The following is a 22,322-nucleotide window of genomic DNA, read 5'->3' on the forward strand; positions in this document are numbered from 1 at the left end:
CAGGGTAATCTGAAGTAGGCTGCACACTTTTCAGGGCCGAAAGTGATGGCCTTTGGCCCGTTGATGAGATTGTATGATATACAGCGCAAAATAATCTGGTCAGCGTTCCCATTATCCCATAGAATATCTTTGAAGCACCCTATTCCAGCATCAAGCTTGCATGGTGAGTAAATGGCTCAATCGCTAATTACAACATTGTCAATAAGACCAGCCATGTGATACTGTAAGAATCCCAACATGTATATTGACCAGTGATGGTAGACAAGCTATAGACCATGGTGGAGAATCCCCAGACAGATTTCTCAAGTAGAAAGGAGGTCCATTTGATGGTTCTGTTTTAATTGTGAAGTTGAGCACAGGATGGAACCCATTAAGACATATATGGAAATTATTACCTGCTGCTGCAGTTTTGTACATAGCAAAAATATCATCCACTTATTGGAAATATGCAAGGTGTGGGAGGTTAGGTGTCATTCCATCAGAGACATATTTCCCAAGGAACCCAACAAAGTTGTTTGCGAGAACTGGGCCGAGAGGGGATCCCATGATAACACCATCTACTTGGGTATACGTGGTGCCATTAATTGTTTGCACATAAATGATGAAGGATTCCTTCATATTTTCGAAGACCACCCAGGACTTGCATGTTCATTGCAATGCTGTGTCCATGCGCTCAGTTGACATTGCTGGCCTATTCATCAATGTTCCACTTCAGGAAGCCATAGATATCTGCCATGGTGATATATCATAGATTATATCATGCCGTGCCATTGCATGTATCAATCTTCATTGAACTTATGAAGTGGGCAAATCATGCAGTTGAGTTGTTACCACACCCTGAGCCTGTGTGCGGTCAATTCCAGCCCCAATTAATCCGCGTTGCAAGACAATTGAAATGAATTTTTAAATATTCGAGGCCTTCGGCTGCCCAATAACTACAGTCATCAGGTTTTAAAATTTAAACACAATTAAATTTTTAATGGTTAACAGTAACTATAATTAAATAGACAACAAATACAACTGGCTAATTTGTAACCCCACTCCCACCTCGTTTAACTCTCTCCACCCTCTACAGACACAGAGACAATCAAATTCAGAGGAGAAAGTGGGCTGTGAAATAATGAAAGAAGGATGAGTCTCTATTTCAGATGGACACCTTCAGTTAGGCAGCAGAGCAGAGAGAGAAAGCTGCTTCCAACTTGAAGGTCCAGTGGGTTCTCTTGGGATCTCTGCAAAAACCCTCACCTGACAGAGACAGTTGCCGGGCAGAATACTGTCCCCGGCCAATCCATTTGCCACCAGCTAACCAATCAAACGAGGCTCTCCAACCTCTTGGTTGCCATAAAGTCTGGATTCTTCTGCTCACAATACCAAATTTTCTAACACAGTGTATGATTTTGACACTTTGAGTTTCTTACTTCCTCTGCTTGACTTAAAGGTATGTCTCCATTAACAATCCATGGACCAAAAATGATAAAGAGAAATAAAAGAATTAGGAACTAAGGCAAAAAAACAGGAAGGCCCCTTACAGATTCAATTTTAATGAGGGAGATTCGTATCACATACTTCAGATCTTCTGGTTCAAAAGGGAGGAAAAGGATACACAATCGTTTTGGCATTGGGCAGGATTTCCAACACAGAAACAAGTTTTTCAACATGTTTCCCCATCATGAGCATCAGCTGTCCCTTAGACCCAATTTATTTCTATGTCTCTTTATTCTAAGGTCACAGACATGAAATGATGTGAGGAAATTAATATTAGCAATGGGGCTCTTACCTGCCAGCTGTAGAATTAGTGGGAGTCCTGCATTGTCTCAGTTGATGACGGTTTGGTGGAATTAAGACACTTACCGAGCCAGCAGCAGGCCTTCGTCAGGAATTAGGATTCCTGCCCTGAGAATGCATGGTCAATCATATCTCCATTACCCATCAATGCCTCTGGGAGAAGTGGTAGCTTCTGAATGCATCCACTGGAACCTAGATCATTGATCAACCCAAGCCACAGGTGAGTGAGGGCCAGGTGGGGATCACAGGGATTGGGTGGCTGGCAAAGGGTGAAAGGTTCGTTGAAAGAAAAGTCCTGCAGCTTCAATACATGGCCCCTAAATCGTGCAGAGTACCTTTGAATAAAGGACCACCCCATTAGAGGCCAGATATTTACTTCATCTGGGCTTTCAGCATAGCAACTCCCCACACCCTCCCCCTGTTGAATATTAATGGCAGCAGGATGAGGCTCGGATGGAAGGCCATTCACGAGTCTTTGCACCCTGGAGTTCATTGCGTAGAGACAGGAAGGTGGCAGGGTTGCCACTCCGCACCATTCCACCTGATCAAATGCCCCTGCCTGCAAACCCACTGCCTGAGGGGGCATTAAATGTTGCCAATGAGCTTTCTATTTCTTTTCATAGGTGCCCTCAGACCTGCTGAGTATGTCAAGCTATTTTTTGTCATTTCTCTCTTTATTGCCTTTAGTTTTCGCAGAGTTGATTTTGTGAGGGCTCGTGTCGCAGATGGATGGCAACTGTATAAAAACCGTTTGGATTCGGAAAGAATAAGAGCACATATTTTAGCGTTGGATGAAATGTTTATTTGTAAGGTTTCAACTCTTAGCTCGACTTGGATCCACAGTAGTTATTATCTTCATGGATTTCCCCTGATTTAATCTTCTGCATTTCCTGTGATCAACCCGAGAATTGGCTTGAAAAGAGGAAGAAATGCTTTCATAATCTCTGTTACCACAAAGGAGACCCTTTTAATTTTTTTTTCATAGAATTTACAGTGCAGAAGGAGGCCATTCGGACCATCGAGTCTGCACCGGCTCTTGGAAAGAGCACCCTACCCAAGGTCAACACCTCCACCCTATCCCCATAACCCAGTCACCCCACCCAACACTAAGGGCAATTTTAGACACTAAGGGCAATTTATCATGGCCAATCCACCTAACCTGCACATCTTTGTGACTGTGGGAGGAAACCGGAGCACCCGGAGGAAACCCACGCACACACGGGGAGGATGTGCAGACTCCGCACAGACAGTGACCCAAGCCGGAATCGAACCTGGGACCCTGGAGCTGTGAAGTGATTGTGCTATCCACAATGCTACCGTGCTGCCCTATTTGGTGATATTCCAAATATTAGTGAAATACCACAAATCCCCTGCACCCCTGCAGAAAGAGTTTAATGGTTTGAAACACCTGGCTTGTAAAGAAAATGAATGTCATTTGTATGAGGTACCATAGATTTCCCTGTAAGCCATTTATTTAATTCCGCTGGTAAAACAGTTTGAATTCATGAGCAGACTAATATGCTGGTGGCAGATTTCACCATCCAGATGGCAAAGCCTCTTTGGAGTTAAATGGTTGAAAACCTTGCTCATCTAAGTATTAATTGTAGTTCTAAATTTACTGGGATGAATGCTCATGAATGTGAAAGTTTGAGCATTGCAGTGACATTAACATTGTGTCATCTACTTTCCTCTTTTGCAATAGTAGGCAGGATGTTTTTAGTGTGTTTTTTATTTTTGAACCTCCATCCTTTTTAAATACATGGTGCAATAAAAATGGGGTGAACATTCATTTGTGATATCTTGAAGTAGGGACTGCGCAATAATTCAACAGAGATGGTGTTTCAGATCAGATTCAATAAATAAAGTCACGCCACTGCTTCAGTAAAACGGAGAACAAAGTGCAGGGCCCTTGAGATCATACCTATAATGCAACAGCATGAGTTATGTGCCAGATCTTTTCATTGTTCTGAGTATTTTTGCAATTAATTGGATTGTGTAGGAGTTCAAAATTGACCAGTTTTATACATGTATTTGTTTATCAATAATTTTTTCATTTTCTGGAGTGTGGCACTGGTGAAAATATACTTGATTTAGTTTCAGGATGGCATCCTCAATCATTGTGGGTGGAAATGTTCCATTGATTCAGGTTTTAATGAGAACACAAATGTGATATCATTTAAATCAATGGGACCTATTTCCGATAAAATGAGTTAATGCTGAGGTGTTGTAAGGTGTAAGTTAAAGCCTTTCCCAATCTGTTATATCGAAACATCAGGGATGTGTTTAGACTACAGAATCAAATGATATATGCCTATGCTGTGTTCAAGATTAGCAGGAGATAGAGACCATCTGTATTCAGAAAAGAATAGCCTGTTCCTTCATATTTTGAAAAATGTATTGGGGAGGTAGCCCAGCAGCACGCTGCAATATACTAACACGTTTCGTCGTACGATAATGGATAAGGATTCATGCTTAAGGTACCATCATATTCAGTCTTGCTTTTAGCTAAGCTGTCATGAGATGAAAGGAAGGAAATTTGCTGAGTGTCAGTTTAGTTCATATTGTATTGGTTTTAAATAGATCAGAGTTGAGTGACACTGGCAGGAATCTGAGAGAAGCCATCTGTCTAACTTCCTCCTCAAGACTTAAGAGAGACGAGTGAGAAAACAACAATGAGAGGGAGGAGAGAAAAGAAGTGGTGAAATGATTTTTAGCTCTTGACATTCAGAATGATGTGTTTTTTTTCAATAAGGTTCTGCTTGAATGAAAGCGTACTCTTTCATGATAGTCGGATTTGAATGTACCTTAATCTTCTTCCTAAACCACTGCATTATCACGGCGCGGAGGGCCCAGGTTCGATCCTGGCCTTGGGTCACTGTCCGTGTGAAGTTTGCACATTCTCCCCATGTTTGCGTGGGTTTTGCCCCCCACAACACAAAAGATGTGCAAGGTAGGTGGATTGAACACGCTAAATTGCCTCTTAATTGGAAAAATGAATTGGTTAGTCTACACTCATTTTTTTAAAATCTACTTCCTTCAGGATCACTTACAATGCAACAGGGAGCTAGAAGATTACAAATGTTACACCCCTGTTCAAAAGAAGGGAGATGGATAAACCCAGCAACTACAGGCCAGTCAGCTTCATATTCATGGTAAAGCACCTAGAGACTAAGATCCTGGGGAAAAAAAATAATTGGCACTTGGAAAGTTATGAGCTCATGAATAAAAGTCAGCACAGATTTGTTGAAGATAAATTTATTTGATTAACTCCAAATATTTCATTAATGGAGAGTGCATAGTGCATTTGATGTGCGCATATGGCTTTCAAAAGACACTTGACAAAGAAATATTGGAATAGGAGCAGGCCACTTAACACCTCCAGCCTGTATTGCTGTTCAGTGAAATCAAGTCTGATCCGCGCCCGACTTTCAAATACACACCCACCTTTCTACATGTCCCTTAATGGTCTTTAGAAAGCAAAAATCTTATCAATCCCAGATTTAATTTTAAAAATGACCTTGCACCAATTGCCATTTAAGGAAGAGAGACGCACATTTTTCTCTGCAGAAGTATTTTTATACTGGAAAGGAAGGGTTCTATTTTCTTTCACTATGTGCCCAAGGACAAACGGTTCATATCCTTGTACTCTGTTCCTCTAAATATCTTGAAAATAATTATCAAATCAATTCTTCACCTCCTAAATTCCAGGAAACAACACGTTGTGAAATCTCTCCTTGTAATTTAATACTTGGAGGCCTCTTTTCGAGGCCAATGTACTCTTCTTACGGTGTGTTATCCAGGTCTGCTCACAGTATTCCAGGTAGGGTCTAAGTAGGGCTTTGTATTGCTGAAGTATGACTGCCTCCCAATCTGGTGTAAATGAAATCAGCATTCCATTAGTCTCCACAATTATTTTCTGTATATCCATTATATTGATCCAAGTACCTGGACTTCTAGCATTCTGATCCTAGTTTTTCCCTATTTAGAAAGTATGCGCTTTGATACTTCTTAGGTCTGAAATGGATGGCCTCACAAGTGCCTGCACTGAAATCCATTTGTCACAGTTTTGACCATTCACGTAATCATCATTATCTCATTATAATGTTGTACTTCCAACCTTATTGCTCATAATGCTACATATATTTGTACCATTTGGGTATGAAATGAAAATCGCTTATTGTCACGAGTAGGCTTCAATGAAGTTACTGTGAAAAGTCCCTAGTCGCCACATTCCGGCGCCTGTTCGGGGAGGCTGGTACGGGAATTGAACCGTGCTGCTGGCCTGCCTTGGTCTGCTTTCAAAGCCAGCGATTTAGCCCAGTGTGCCAAACCAGCTCCTAAAACTAGGAACTGCGAGCCAGCCACGAGTCGAACCTGGAATCTCCTGATTCGTAGTCAGACGCGTTATCCATTGCGCCACTGGCCCACAGGGTATCTGTTAACAGGGAGGGTTTCCACTCAGTTCAATTGGTCTGTGACCACAATATGAGATTCCGCCTGGTGTACACTCATTTTCCTGACAGCTGACGTAATGCTTCATCATTCAGTCCAGTCTGCTTCAGATCTTCACTCCAATCACCAATGTGTTGGATGGGTCCTAGAGGAGAAGGGAGGTCCTTTGAATCCATGGTTACTCAACTGGAAGTCAGAAGACTCAGGTACAGAGATAACACAACCAACGCCACCTGCTTATTAAGACTATTTATCAGGTCATCGAGCTTCTGAAGATGTGATTCGAATACCCAGACGAGTCTTCTGGTTTCCTTAGATTCAAAGTGCGCGTCATGCGGCCCATGGGTGTATTGCAGGCGGGTGTCGTGTGGGCCTTGGAGTGGGAGAAGCGCGCAATACCCACTACTTGCTTTTGCATTGGGAATGGCTGCTGCTGCTGCCTTTTAAATGAAAATAAATGAGGCTCGGTGGAGTCTGCATCAGCCAGAGAGTCAGTCACAAACCCAGCATGTACACCAATGTCAAATGCCCACAGTTTGTTTTTTTTTTAGTCAAATCTCGGAGCAGAGTTGCTTCCATTTTCCAGCTGCTAGCACAACTGTGAAGATGGATCATTTTCTCAAAAGTTAGAGACTGCCAGAGACTCAAATAGGCAGTTTATCTATTGGATAGGATCTCACAACAGGATCTGCAGGAGAGAACTGCTCAGGTGTGTCTGGGGTAGGATGAAGCAAGGCTCGGGTTAGCTCTGTATCGAGCTCCAGGGCCTCCAGTTAACAGCCTACAAAGAAGAAACTTAACTTGGGAACAAAGCAATATAATGATGATATCTTGAGGTATGGTTTTATCAATTCTGCCAATGTAAATAAGGATGCAAATGACAGGAAAAGTTCCAAATTTTGAAAGCGAAGTGCTGGGTGAAAAATTCCTTTTGAGGTTGAGACCACAGAGCCAGTTATTAACTTGAGCTGACTCCGAACTAAAGACTACGCTGCTGTAGCTAACCTATGATGCCACATTAAAAACATGTCAAAAGCCTTGCGGCAGTCAGCATTCTGGAGTAGCATCTCCCAAGAGTATCCAGTGCTGAATAAAGCACTAATTGTGTTTCTTTGCCCTTCTCGACGACCTACATGTGCGAGGTTGAATTTTCCAGTTTCTTAAAGATGAACATGGTACAAAGGAACAGGCTGAATTCTGCACCCGATATGCGATTTGCCCTCTCCTCCTTTGAATCTGATTCAAATCAGATTGTGAGGACCAAGCAGGCTCGCATTTCACATTAATGTTCCCTTTCGCATTAAAGGTAAGCGAACATGGTGTGTGTTGCAAAGGTCGGCCAGCGTGGGTCATGAAGGTCAGCCAGCGTGAATTGCAAAGGTTGGCCAGCATGGATCCCAAAGAGGCCATTCGCCCCAATGAGTCTGCACCGATCAATGTTCCACCCTATCCCTGCAACCCCATAACCTAACCATCACATCCCTGGACACTAAGGAGCAATTTTAAATGGCCAATCCACCTACCCTATACATTGTTGGACTGTGGGAGGAAACCAGTGCACCCGGAGGAAACACCACGCAGACACAGGGAGAATGTACAAATTCCACACAGACAGTGACCCAAGGTCGGAATTGAACCCAGGTCCCTGGTGCTGTGAGACAGCAGTGCTAAACGCTGTGCTACCGTGCTGCCCCGAAGGGCCGAGTGGCCAAATTTTCTCCTATTTTCTATGTTTCTATGAATCGATATGTTGGATGCTATCATTTCAAGAAATAATGTTCCTAATAGAGCTTAAATTCTTTTAAAAAACAGTATAGTGGACCTTGTACTCTACCTAAGAAGCTAGATGGGCCTGAAATCTTTGTGTATCAGCATTTACAGAGGATAAAAGTGAAGCACTGTGAGATACGGACTTCAAGTGCATTATGCAGGGCGGCTTTCACAATCAACTCAAACCCATTGCTGTGTAACCAATTCTTTATACTTCACTTCAGTGTTATTTCACCAGCAAATAAATACATAGATTCAACTGACACATGCGCCGAGAGCTGTATCGCAAACATAATTAGAATGGTTGTTGTAAAATATATTACATCGACATTGAAAATTGTGTCATTGGTTTCATATCCAGATGTACAGTGCAGAGAGTACAGTGATGTTTCCTTGTCGTGCTGTCTTGGTCAACAAAACAAGTGTTAAAAAGTTGATGTCTGTACAAAGAGAAACGACAATAAGTGTTACACCCCAAATACCATATTATCAATACCTAGAGACACCACAGGTCGCTCACAAACTCAAATCTCTTGCGCAGTATGAATAATAATGGAGTGCTTAATGGCATGTTGGGGAGGACACATTGTTTTCTGATATGCAAAATGTCACCAGATTCCTGTAAATTGTAGCAGATTTCTAAATAAGTAGAATCACTACAATGTAGAATCGAAGAACGATACGGAGCTGAAGGAGGCCATTTAGTCCATTATGCGTTTGTTTCCTCTTTCAAAGAGCTATTCAATTAGTTCCACTGTGCTGTATTTTTCACGGAGGCCTGCAAATTATTTCCCTCCAGGTAGTCATCCAATTCTCTCCTGAAAGTAGTATTGAATCTGTTTCCACCATTCTCAATTATAGGACTATTTTTACCATAGTCAATTCCTCATCATAACAACTTGCTGTGTGATTTCTCTTCCTCTTCTTGCATCTGCTTCTATTACTAACAAACTTAAATTTGTGTCCTCTGATTTTAGACCTTGCTGTCACTGAAAGAAATATTATTGACTCTACCAAACCCTTCATGATTTGAATACCTTTATCACATCTTCCTTGAACCTTCTTTGTTCAAATGAGAACAAGTGCTGCTTTTCCATTCTCTCCACGTAACTGAGATTTTTCCATCTCTAGTACCATTCCACTAAATCTTTTCTGCACCTTTTCTCAGGCCTTGACTTCCTTCCTAAAGTGAGATGCCTGGCTGGGGTTGAATTACCAATTTAGAAAAGATTTTAATGTGATCTGTTTATGGTAAACCAACCTATTTCTAAAACCAAGGATCCAGTATGCTTTTGAACTAGCCTTCTCAACATACACGACCACCTTCAAGGTTTTGAGCCAGCAAACATCTGTAGAATAATTGTGTTGTCACATTTGTGTGATGTTCTGGAAACCATCTCTTGTTGTGATAAACTTAGTTCAAGTGTGGCAACTTTTAATTTAGTCATTTGATAGTACAGAGCTTGAGTATCGCTGAGAAAAGGCACGTGTTGTTGAAACCGTGTCCTCTTACCAATCAATTTTTTGAGCACGTGACTGAGTGCATAGATGAGGGTAGTGTGGTTGATGTAGTTTACATGGATTTCAGCAACGCATTTGACAATGTGCCACATGGGAGACTTATAAAGAAGGCAAATGCACATGGGATGTAGGGGAACTTAATAAGGGGATTCAAAGTTAGTTGAACTGTAGAAAACAGAGGGTCATGACAGATGGCTACGTTAGTGACTGGAACCAGTGTCCACTAGCGTACTAGGGATCTGTGCTGAGTCCCCTATCGTTCATCATTTATATAAATGACTTAGATGACTATGTTGGGGGATAGGCTCAGTAAATTGGCAGATGACACAAAGGTAGGCCGGGTGGTTAACACTGAAGCTAAGAGTCTTGGGTTACAGGAAGATATATATAGGATGGTCAAATGGCAGAAAAGTGGCAGACGGAATTTCACCCTGAAAAGTGTGAGGGGTTACATTTTGGAAGGAGCAATTTGACAAGGAAATATTCAATGAGTGGCGTAGATATGGGTGCGCTGGGTTTCAGCGATTGTGCTAAATCACTTTATGTTTCATTTATGCAATGATTTGGACATAGGTGCAAAATAAATGCCATTAAATTTTCTTGGGCTTGTCAAATGTGCAATAATGCAGGAATTTTCAGGAATAGGTTAACAGTGTCTTATCAGATGCAGTTCTGTGCAGAGCACGATCAGGAATTTTCAGTCCAGGCCAAGTATTAAGATCCTTAATGAAGTTTAGTGATCCAAATGCTTTGATCGTTAAAGCTTGTGAGGTATAATTGACAATAAAAAAGGCAAGTGAGATTCTGGGCTTCATACCTTTAATACCAAAGTTCAAAACATAGAAACATGGACGTATACAGGCTTGTGGAAAAGGCCAATTCAGTTCAAAGGGGAAACGTTGTAGTTCAGAGTTCACTAAGTTCACTACCTATTTCCCGCAGAGATACTCTTAGCAAATGCCTCCGTAACTTCAAAACTGAAGGAAATCAATGCAGCAGATGTTGGTGCCTCCTTGATACTACAGTAATGATAAGGCTACAAAGATCATGGGAAAATCTTGAATTAGTCTAATTGGATTGATGGTTACAATGATGGCCTTTTCCAAATCTGTGGCCCTGATATGAAGGCTTTACTGCAATAAGTGTATGAAAAATATGTTCAGTGTGGGACGCAAAGTATCCAGAGATTTGAGTTGAAATATTTGCCTATTCATGTCACCCTCGAGAAAGGTGAGGATTTGGCAGTACTATTTTTTCCCCACATTGCCAGATAAATGCAATGGATATGTTTGAGATTATTGATGAAGAGTGCTGTAACACTTCTAACTGTTGCTGTTGTGATCTGGAAAGTGCTGGCCAATTTGAATAACAGTAGAAACATTAAATATGCCTTAATTGAGATTGAGTCACAGGAACAGATTGTGTTTAATTAGAAATATTCGAGCTATGGTTCAATGCGTTAACAATCCTTGACCCATGCAGTAATGTTAAATTAAGATGAAGATGTGATCACTAATGCCGCCAATGTTTGTCCTTTACTCAAGTGCCTTTAATCTGTGAAGGCAAGTTTCTTTTTTCCCTTTGACACATCATGTAATATATACGGTGCTCAACCCTGAAATGATGATTTTTAAAGTTCATCAGTTCTTTTACAAAATAACTGAGCAGTGATCTGAATGGTCAAACTCTTTTTTCCATCTTTTTAAAAATGATTTTAGAGTACCCAATCATTTTTCTCCCAATTAAGGGGCAATTTGGCATGGCCAAACCACCTAACCAGCACAACTTTGGGTTGTGGGGTGAAACCCACACTGACACGGGGAGAATGGGCGTACTCCACACAGACAGTGACCCAGGGCCAGGATACAAACCTGGGTCCTCAGCACTGCAGTCCCAGTTCTAACCACTGCACTACATGCCACCCTATTTTTCCCATCATACCAAGTACCAATAGTCTTGGCCAAGATAAACCACTTCATGGGTGAGAAAGAAAAGCATGAATTAAGAAGAAAAATCTGAAAGTGTATTTTCATAGCTAAGCCCTTTAAGGGAGGTTCTCTGAGGGAGGAGTTATATGACCCGCTAGTCAAATCAATGACAGAGTTGGGATTTCACTGGGATGCGTTGGAACTTGTCCCGGCAGTTGGAATCTCAGAGCTCAGTATGGAAAGACCGTTTTCAAGCAGTCGATAAATAGTCGTTTATATTCGCAATAAATCATTGTATTTTACAAGTTCACTGGTGGAGCCAGTTCTTGAAGTTATGTCAGGCATGTTAAGATGTATTGTGAGAAGTTTAATTTATGAAGAATTTAAATGGGATGCTGATAAGTAAGTTCATTGAAGCAAATTGCACAACTGAAATCTTTTACAATTGATTATTCTGGTGTTGATATTTTGTTAAGGAAAAAATAGAACACGAATTCTTGAAAGCAAAATTATATTGCAAATCGTTCATTATTTTGATATTAAGTTGCAAACAAGGGGGATATTGGTTACAATTAGCTTCAACCTGAACTGAGAAAAATTTCTGAAGTAAACTGCAAAGAATCTACACCTAGTTAGGGACTAACCATCTCTTTCTTTGAGGAGCACACTATAGTCGGGCCAGTTTAGCTCAGTTGGCTGGACGGTTGGTTTGTGATGGAGAGCGAGGACAACAGCGTGGGTTCAATTACTGTACCAGCTGTGGTTATTCATGAAAGACCCACCTTCTCAGCCTTGCCCCTTGCCTGAGGCCTGAGGTGTGTGATCCTCAGGTTCAATCACCGTCAATCAGCTTATTGTCATCTGCGATGATGGCAACTTTAGGCGAGAGTTTCTACACACACTGGTGAAGTTGAGAAAGGGATTTATCGATATTATTTAACCTATTTATGCAACAGAATAACACAATGTAATGGTGAGCTTGACTTTCTTCTGAATTCTCAACATCAGGCATCAACATACTTTACCACAGAGTTATACTCCCAAGCAATCTTCCTCATCCCTCACCTTATTCCATTATGAAGGAGGATAGTCATTAGATAATTCACAAAACGAACATAAGAACATAAGAACTAGGAGCAGGAGTAGGCCATCTGGCCCCTCGAGCCTGCTCCGCCATTCAATTAGATTATGGTTGATCTTTTGGGGACTCAGCTTTTCGGCCCGAACACCATAACCCTTAATTCCTTTGTTCTTCAAAAAACTATCTATCTTTATCTTAAAAACATTCAATGAATGAGCCTCAACTGCTTCACTGGGCAAGGAATTCCATAGATTCACAACCCTTTGGGTTAAGACGTTCCTCCTAAACAGTCCTAAATCTACTTCCCCTTATTTTGAGGCTATGCCCCCGAGTTCTGCTTTCACCCGCCAGTGGAGACAATCTGCCCGCATCTATCCTATCTATTCCCTTCATAATTTTATACGTTTCTATAAGATCCCCCCTCATCCTTCTAAATTCCAACGAGTACAGTCCCAGTCTACTCAACCTCTCCTTGTAATCCAACCCCTTCAGCTCTGGGATTAACCTAGTGAATCTCCTCTGCACTCATCCCTCACCTCATTCCATTATGAAGTGCCAGTACGCCCTTTCTCAGGTAAAGTGACCAAAACTGAACACAGTACTTCAGGTGTGGCCTCATTAATACCTTATAAAATTGCAGCATAACCTCCCAAGACTTAAACTCCATCCCTCTGGCAATGAAGGACAAGATTCCATTCACCTTCTTAATCACCTGTTGCATCTGGAAACCAACTTTCTGCAATTCATGCACTAGCACACCCAGGTCTCTCTGCACAGCAGCACGTTTTCATATTTTAAATAATAATCCCTTTTGCTGTTATTCCAAACAGAATGGATAACCTCACATTTGTCAACATTGTATTCCATCTGCCAGACCCTAGCCCATTCACTATTCAAATCCCTCTGAAGAGTTCCGGTATCCTCTGCACTTTTTGCTTTACCACTCATCTTAGTGCTGTCTGCAAACTTGGACACATTGCCCTTGGTCCCCATCTCCAAATCATCTATTTAAATTGTGAACAATTATGGGCCCTGAGGGACACCACTAGCTACTGATTGCCAACCAGAGAAACACCCATTAATCCCCACTCTTTGCTTTTTATTAATTAACCAATCCTCTATCCATGCTACTACTTTACCCTTAATGCCATGCATCTTTATCTTATGCAGCAACCTTTTGTGTGGCACTTTGTCAAAGGCTTTCTGGAATTCCAGATATACCACATCCATTGGCTCCCCGTTATCTACCGCTCTGGTAATGTCCCTCAAAAAATTCCACTAAATTAGTTAGACATGACCTGGCCTTTATGAACCCATGCTGCCTCTGTCCAATGGGACAATTTCCATCCAGGTGCCTCGCTATTTCTTCCTTGATGATAGATTCTAGCATCTTCCCTACTACCGAAGTTAAGCTCACTGGCCTATAATTACCCACTTTCTGCCTACCTCCTTTTTTAAACAGTGGTGTCATGTTTACTAATTTCCAATCCGCCGGGACCACCCCAGAGTCTAGTGAATTTTGGTGAATTATCACTAGTGCATTTGCAATTTCCTGAGCCATCTCTTTTAGCACTCTGGGATGCATCAGGGCCAGGAGACTGGTCGACCTTTAGGCCCATTAGCTTGCCCATCACTACCTCCTTAGTGTTAACAATCATCTCAAGGTCCTCACCTGTCAGAGCCTCATTTTTATCAGTCACTGGCAGGTTATTTGTGTCTTCCACTGTGAAGACCGACTCAAAAAACCTGTTCAGTTCCTCAGCCATTTCCTCATCTCCCATTATTAAACCTCTCTTCTCATCCTCTAAAGGACCAATATTTACCTTAGCCACTCTTTTTTGTTTTTTATATTTATAGAAACTATCTGTTTTTATATTCTGAGCAAGTATACTCTCATAACCTATCTTACTCTTTATAGCTTTTTTGGTAGCTTTCTGTTGCCCCCTAAAGATTTCCCAGTCCTCTAGTTTCCTACTAATCTTTGCCACTTTTATGCTCTTTCCTTCAATTTGATACTCTCCCTTATTTCCTTAGCTATCCATGTCGATTATCCCTCTTTCTACCGTCCTTCCTTTTTGTTGGTATAAACCTTTGCTGAGCTCTGTGAAAAATCGCTTGGAAGGTTCTCCACTGTTCCTCAACTGTTTCACCATAAAGTATTTGCTCCCAGTCTACCTTAGCTAGCTCTTCTCTCATCCCATTGTAATCTCCCTTGTTTAAGCACAAAACATTAGTGTTTGATTTTACCTTCTCACCCTCCATCTGTATTTTAAATTCCACCATATTGTGATCGCTCCTTCCGAGAGGGTCCCTCACTATGAGATCATTAATAAATCCTGTCTCATTACACAGGACCAGATCGAGGACCACTTGTTTCCTCGTAGGTTCCATTACATACTGTTCCAGAAAACTATCACGGAAACATTCTATAAACTCCTCCTCAAGGCTGCCTTGACCGACCTGGTTGAATCAATCAACATGTAGATTAAAATCCCCCGTCATAACTGCTGTTATGAGTTCTCATGCTCCACAAAAGTGACTTACAAGCAGCTTATCTCACCTTAAACCATAGAATCCCTACAGTGCAGAAGGAGGCCATTCAGCCCATCGAGTCTGCACCCACCCTCTGAAAGAGCACCCTACTGAGGCCCAATCTCCAACCCATCCCCACAACTCCACCTCGGAGCTATTTAGCACAGCCAATCCACTTAACCTGTACATCTTTGGACTGTGGGAGGCGCACCCGGAGGAAACCCACGCAGACATGAAAAGAATGTGCAAACTCTATAAAATCAGTCACCTGAGATCGGATTCAAACCCCGGTCCCTGGTGCTGTGAGTCAGTAGTGCTAACCACTGAGCCACTGTGTCACTCCTGTGCCTGCATGCCACCATATTCCCACTCACAATTCATACTGAACTATTCTCTAACTGCCATCTTGAATATTGTGACTGCATCAAGTGACTCACATCAAAAATAATTCAAGCTTTCCATTCATAATGGGCCCACATAAATATCTTTTTCAAAATGGGTTTGGAGAATGCGGCAGATTAAAATGATGAAATATTTCACAGGACAATGGTTGCACCACCACCAGAGTTGGCATGTGAAGAGGAGAGTGGTCAACAGGAGTCCAAAAGTGCAAATCTTGTACGGCAGCGCAGTAGCGCACTGGTTAGCGCTGCTCCTTCATGGCACCAAGGGTTCGATACCACCCCGGGTCACTGTCCATGCAGAGTTTACACATCCTCCCCGTGTCTGCATGGGTCTCACCCCCCAATCCAAATGTGTGCCGGTTAGGTGGATTGTCCATGCAAAACTGCCCCTTGATTAGAAAAATGAAAAGAAATTTAAATAAAACAAAAGGGCAAATATTTAAACAAACTGAGATGTTGCTTTACTACCAATAATGGATTAGAGTAAAGATATCCCAGGACATCCTGAATGATTGGGCAGAACCTCCAATAAAATTGATCACTGAAGCCCTTGTGGAATGAATAGGGCTAAGCAGTTTGAATGGCTTTTTCTCATTTCATGCTTTCTTGACTGTTGAGTTCATAATTCTAGTTGTCATCTCAAGTAGAGGGAATGTGGAAAGATTCTCTCTGAAAGGGGGGCTAAATCAGGCAGGAGGATGCTTGGAGTCACTCTCAGGAACTCTTCTTCTTGGCTGAAGACCAATATTGTTAGAGGCCTGGAAAGGGGGCTCCAAGTTACTTATTTTGCCAATAATTAGAGGTCAACCTAAAAAGAAGGAACACTCTATGGAGGAGAAGAGTCTTCTGTTCATCTGTTCCAAATCAGTGAAGGAAGATGTAATATGGGTTGGTTTTTAGATTCTACATCTCTTTTAAGGCTTAGTGTTACTAGCCCTCTAGAAACTGGTTGGGAGGCAGTGGGTAGGCCCATAAATGAGGGAAGGCAGAGGAGGGAGAGGGGCTTGAGTGTCCTTCACCTTCCTGCACCACGGAATATTAACAGCGGAGGGGAAGATGGAGGCCAGCCTTCAATCCCAGTTCTTATTGCTGCCATTTTACCAGATGCTGTGCCAGTGGCAAGTGCTACCCCCACCAGAACACCCCCTCCCACCCTCACCAAGCCACCTGCTCCATATCCTTCAACGAACGGGATCTGCCCGATTGTTCCCGGTGAACGGCAATCACGCTTAACTTTGTGAGGAGATCGGCATCCATGTTGCATCTTGAATCACAGAATTTACAGTGCAGAAGGAGGCCATTCAGACCATCGAGTATACATGAGCCTTGGAAAGAGCACCTTGCTGAAGCGCACACCTCCACCCTATTCCCATAACCCAGTAACCCCACCTTACATTTTTGGAGATTTAGGTCAATTTAGCATGGCCAATGCACCTAACCTGCACATCTTTGGACTGTGGGAGGAAACCGGAGCACCCGGAGGAAACCCACGCAGACACGTGGAGAAAGTGCAGACTCCAGACAGTCACCTAAGCCGGGAATCGAACTTAGGTCCCTGGCGCTGTGAAGTAACAGTGCTAACCCCTACCATGCCGTCCATCTCCTACCAGCAGTGGCCACCATTCCCTGACGCATTGCTGAAGCTGAAAAGCTGGCCTTCTGAATGGATGGCCAGTCTTACACACTCAGGTGGTGGGACGTTGTCCTTTAAGGGAACGGGTGCCCAGGCCGCTAATTTCCTGAGCAGCAGAAAATTTGGCCAGGGTGGGGACTCACCAAACAGGCATACCCCAGATTTCCAGCCTAGCATTGTGATACCACCCCCCCCCCCCCCCCCCCCCCCCCCCCACCGCCCCTTCCCCTGGTTGTTCCAGCCCGCTGACAAACTTTGGTGAAAAGATTTGGTGTATAATCAGACATTTGAAGATAAAATAAGTTGGAAACAAAGTGAAGTTTTTATCAGTCAGTGTTTCAGAGATTATGTTGCTTTATCTTCGATTAAACGGTTTCGTGGAAATCATTTGCAAAGTAGGTTTATGTTTGTTTAAATGTCATTACTTGGGGATAATTGAAGCGCAAAAGAAATAACATTCTATATTGGATGACATGTGCATTCAAGTATTTCAAATTACTGAAGTAATTGCCAGAAAAAAATGCGCCTCTTATTGAAGCTCTTGTTTGATGTATTTGAATTTGCACTAATTCAGATATATTTAGAAAAGACTTCTTTCATCATTGTTGCCTATCTGATATGTACAGGCCGAGAGAATATTTTTCGAATTTTTATGTTTTTTAATGAGGACTATGAAATGGGTCCTGATAACACTCTGGCAATAGCACTCAAGAGCACTCAATGTGCTCTTGAACTAGCCGCGCCCAGCTAAGTGCTCTAGTACAGCTACAACATTGCCACAATGTGCAAAATTGTCCAGGTATGTCCTATCCACAGAAAGGACAAACTCAACCCCATCAGTCCACTCTCAATCATCAGCAAAGTGATGGAAAGGATTGTCAACAGTGCTATCAAGCGGCACTTATTCAGCAATAACCTGCTCACTGAAGCTCAGATTGGTTTCTGCCAGAGCCACTCAGCCCCTGGCCTTATTACAGCCTCTGTGAAGCATGGACAAAAGAGCTGATCTCAGGAAGTGAGGCGAGAATGACTGTTCTTGACATCGCGACAGCATTTGCCCGAGTGAGGTATCAGGGAGCCGTAACAAAAGTGAAGTCAATGGGAATCAAGGGATGGAGTCATACCCAGCACATAGGATAATATTTGTAGTGATTGGAGGTCATTCATCCCAGTTCCGGGACACCGCTTTAGGAGTTCCATAGCATTATGTTACAGGCCCAGTCATCTTCTTCAGCTGCTTCATCAATGACCTTCCCTCAATCATATGTCAGAAGTAGGGTTGTTTGCAGATGCTTGCATAATGCTGAAAGCCATTCACAACTCCTCACTGCATCAAAAACTGGGACATATTCAGGCTTGAACTTCTAAGCAGCAAGTAATGTTCGCATCACGCAAGTGGCAAGCAATGACCATCTCCAACAAGAGAGCATCTGATCATCTAACCATCTACCCTGGGCATTCAATTGCTGAATCACCATCCTCGGGGGTACCATTGGCCAAAAACTCAACTGCAACGGCCAAATGAACATTGCTGCTCGAAGAGGCTGGAGAGGTTGTGTGGAGAGTAATTCACCTCCTGACTCCTTAAAGCCTGTCCATCATCTCCAAGGCTCAAGTCAGAAATGTGATGGACTATTAATATTAATTCTACTTGCCTGGATGGTTGCAACTCCTGGACTAAGAAATTTGACACCATCCCGGACAAGAAAGCCTGGTTGTTTGGCACCCAGCCGACACTTTAAGGATTTACGCCCTCCACGTACAGTAGCAGCACTGTGTACAATCTGCAAGATGTACTTCAGCAACTCACCTAGGCTCCTTTGACAGCACTTTTCAAACCTGCAACATAGAAGAACAATTTTCTCAAGGGCAATTAGTGATGGACAATAAATGCTGGCCTAGCCAGTGACAGCCAAATCCGTTGACAGAATTTTAAAAAACTCTAGATAATTTGTTCACCTTCATCTGTTGCTGGGTTTTGATGATACTCAAATCAGTTCTGGGGCTTTACTAAAGGATCGTGTTTTGTATCAGGAAGAAGCTCCAATATAACAAGAGCCAACTGCCAGATTGCAAAAATAAACGTAATAAAGGAGCTGAAAGAATTAAACCATGTCAATATTTGTCCTAACCAAAATGTTCTTCATTTGAGTTGATGGCATCAGTGGAGGAGTTGAATCTGTAATGCTGCAAATAAAACATCAGAATAAATTAGAAAACTTAGGATCAAAAAAAAATCCAAGAAATCATCTGCTCACTGGAGCCTTATGTTTTAAATACAGAAGTTTAAAAAAATATATATTTGCTTTTCATCCATCAGTCCTTCCAGCTGAGTAAATGCCTTCAAAGAATGGCAAAAATATCCATACTCTCAATGGAGTGAAGTGAGACATTGACATGGTCTGGCTGAATCCTGACTCTTGTCTGATTTTCCCATTGCCAATTAGAGATTGGCAAGCCTCTGCTTTAAGGTCCAAAACTGTTTGTTATTGAGCTAAATATGCTCCCAGCAGAAGAATCTTGGTTCCATAATGCAGTTGGACATAACTAGGCTGGAAGATAGATGATCAGATTAGAACAAGGCTGCCTTAACAACAATCTGACTCAAATAACGACCATGACCAACAGTGCTTTTGCCCTCTCAATTTTAATTTGGTTTTCCATGAACAGCAACACCTTTGATAGCATGTCTAAGGTTCGGAGCTTCCTATTTAGGACATCTTGGGTCTAAATTCAAGCTATGACCTGATGCTCACCTGTACTATCTGTTGTATTTTAAATGAATATATATATATATTAATCTTGAATCCAACTTATCTAAAATAGATATATTGCTCTTGAATCCAACAGGATGATAAAATGACCAATAGTCTTCTTGTTGAAAGAATGAATAATTTAATTAGTAATAAAATAATAGTCCTTTTACTCAATACTAAACTAACATAAAGAATTAAAGTACAATACAGATAACTATATAAGTGACAAATGAAATGAAAATCGCTTATTATCACAAGTAGGCTTCAAATGACGTTACTGTGAAATGCCCCTAGTCGCCACATTCCAGCACCTGTTCGGGGAGGCTGGTACGGGAATTGAACCGTGCTGCTGGCCTGCCTTGGTCTGCTTTCAAAGCCAGTGATTTAGCCCTGTGCTAAACCAGCCCCTATATAACTATACACTATTATAACAAACTAGTTCTAACTTCTTTCACTCTAGCTATTCTATGTCTTGCTTGTTCACTGTTCTGAATCCCCTCATCATCTACATCATCTGAATCGTCATCTGACTTAGAAAAGGCAGGAAACCAGTTCTTATAGTATCTGACTGTGAGCCATTAGTGTTGAAATGACTGTACTGCATTTACATACATTGATTATGTATATTGATATCTGAAGATCACTACACTATCTTCAATACTTGAACATGACCGCAGCCCATCCATCCTGAGACCTGAATGAATATTTCACCCAAAGAACCAAAATCTAGATATCTGGTTTCATGTTCCCTTCTTTTATGCCCTGTTTTAAGATAAATTCAATTTTGTGACTTGGACTGAGTTCAATATTTAATATTGTACATCAGCCTGTGACACATTTGATCCCCAAAAGGAGACTATTGATTTTTCTTAACCTCCTTAATTTGACCCTTCATAATATTGTAATTCAGTATAATATAAAATCCTTGTTGCGAGATTTGTATCTAAAGTCTTTCTCAGAACTCATTTTATTCCAATGTTACCTTACCTGTCCCTATATTAATCTAGACATGCAGGGAAATGATTTTTATTGCTCTCAGGTTATAATATCGATAGGTAACAACTTGGAAAGGAAATACTTAAAGGTAAGGCATTCGCCAGAATTGGCGAAAGCTAATCCGAGCTGCAGTTAGATTCTTCTTCGCCTTCCTCTTTCCGCGCCTAATGGTGCACAAGGGCAGACTTTCATCTGTTTCCGCAGCTATTAATTCCTGGAACCGGTTGTTAGTCTGTCACCAGGGGCTTATAGCTTGAGGGGCGCCATTCCACATCAAGCGTGATCGACCAGTAGTCTCTCATGCTTACAAGTAGCTGGGGGAGCAGCGAGGCGAGCGAGTGGTGAAGATCAAGGAGAAATGGGAAGCAGAGTTGGGAGGGAGATCAATTGGGGAGCATGGAGTGAGGCAGTGCGTAGGGTAAACAGAACCTCCTCATGTGCAAGGATGAGCATGATACAGTTTAAGGTGGTGCACAGGGTGCATATGACTTGGACAGGAATGTGTGGGTTCTTTCAGGGGGTAGCACATGAGTGTGAGATGTGTGGGCGAGAGCCAGCGAATCACGCACACGTGTTTTGGGGTTGCGAAAAATTGGGAAGGTTCTGGGCGGGAGTGTTTGCAGTCTTAGCCAGGAGAGTGGAGGAGGAGGTGGACCAGGACCCTTTTATAGCGATATATGGGGTCCCAGAGAAGCCGGAGCTCATGGAGAGGAGGAAGGCTGATGTCTTGGCCTTCGCCTCTGTCATTGCATGGCGGCGAATTTTGCTGGAGTGGCAGTCGGCATCAAAACCTGGGGTAGCGGCTTGGTTGGGTGACCTGTACGACTTCCTGTGATTAGAGAAGATAAAGTATGAGTTAAGGGGCTCAGCAAGGCGGGTTTGAGGAAAGGTGGGGGATATTTGTGACCGTGTTTGAGGGGCTGTTCGTCCGGGGGAGGGAGGGTGAAAAAGGGGAGCAATCTGTACCGTCTGGATAGAGCACCCTATCCAGAACCATTCCCCCACTCTACCCCCATAACTCCACCTAACCTGTACATACCTGAACACTAAGGGGCAATTCTATCATGGCCAATCCACTAAAGCTGTACATTTTTGGACAGTGGGAGGAAACCGGAGCACCCAGAGGAAACCTCCCAACTTCATTAATTATGCACATGTGTGTTTATGCCACAATAAGGGGCAGAGCAGACCTTGATGGTAAGTATTCCACCATCATGCCCAGGAGCCATATTGAATAGATCTCCAACATCACCAAACTACAATTGAAGAAATAAGGTGGACCTCCTGAAAATGAGGATGGATCTCCAGGAGCATTCTGAGGCTGGAAGGTGGATCCCTTCCAGCACACCGAATCTGAAAGGTCCACCTTCTGATAGTCCCTCAACCCACTGCTGTGATGTTCCAGGGTCCAGGTTGTAATGTAGGGTTGTGGCCAGCCTCCACTTTGAACTCCGGAAGCAACCC

General features: G+C 42.4%; 1 protein-coding gene and 1 non-coding gene across 11 annotated transcripts in view; one reads left to right on the top strand and one right to left on the bottom strand.

Annotated features, from left to right (window-relative positions):
* The window catches only part of LOC119955607 (astrotactin-2-like), a 1,814,189-nt gene that overhangs the window by 560,819 nt on the left and 1,231,048 nt on the right, over positions 1-22,322 (top strand). The window lies entirely within an intron of this gene.
* Positions 6,139-6,211, bottom strand: trnar-acg. The gene has a single exon. It is a non-coding gene; the product is annotated as a tRNA-Arg (tRNA).

Source organism: Scyliorhinus canicula, chromosome 21 (genome assembly GCF_902713615.1).
Source record: "Scyliorhinus canicula chromosome 21, sScyCan1.1, whole genome shotgun sequence".
Lineage (NCBI taxonomy): Eukaryota > Metazoa > Chordata > Chondrichthyes > Carcharhiniformes > Scyliorhinidae > Scyliorhinus > Scyliorhinus canicula.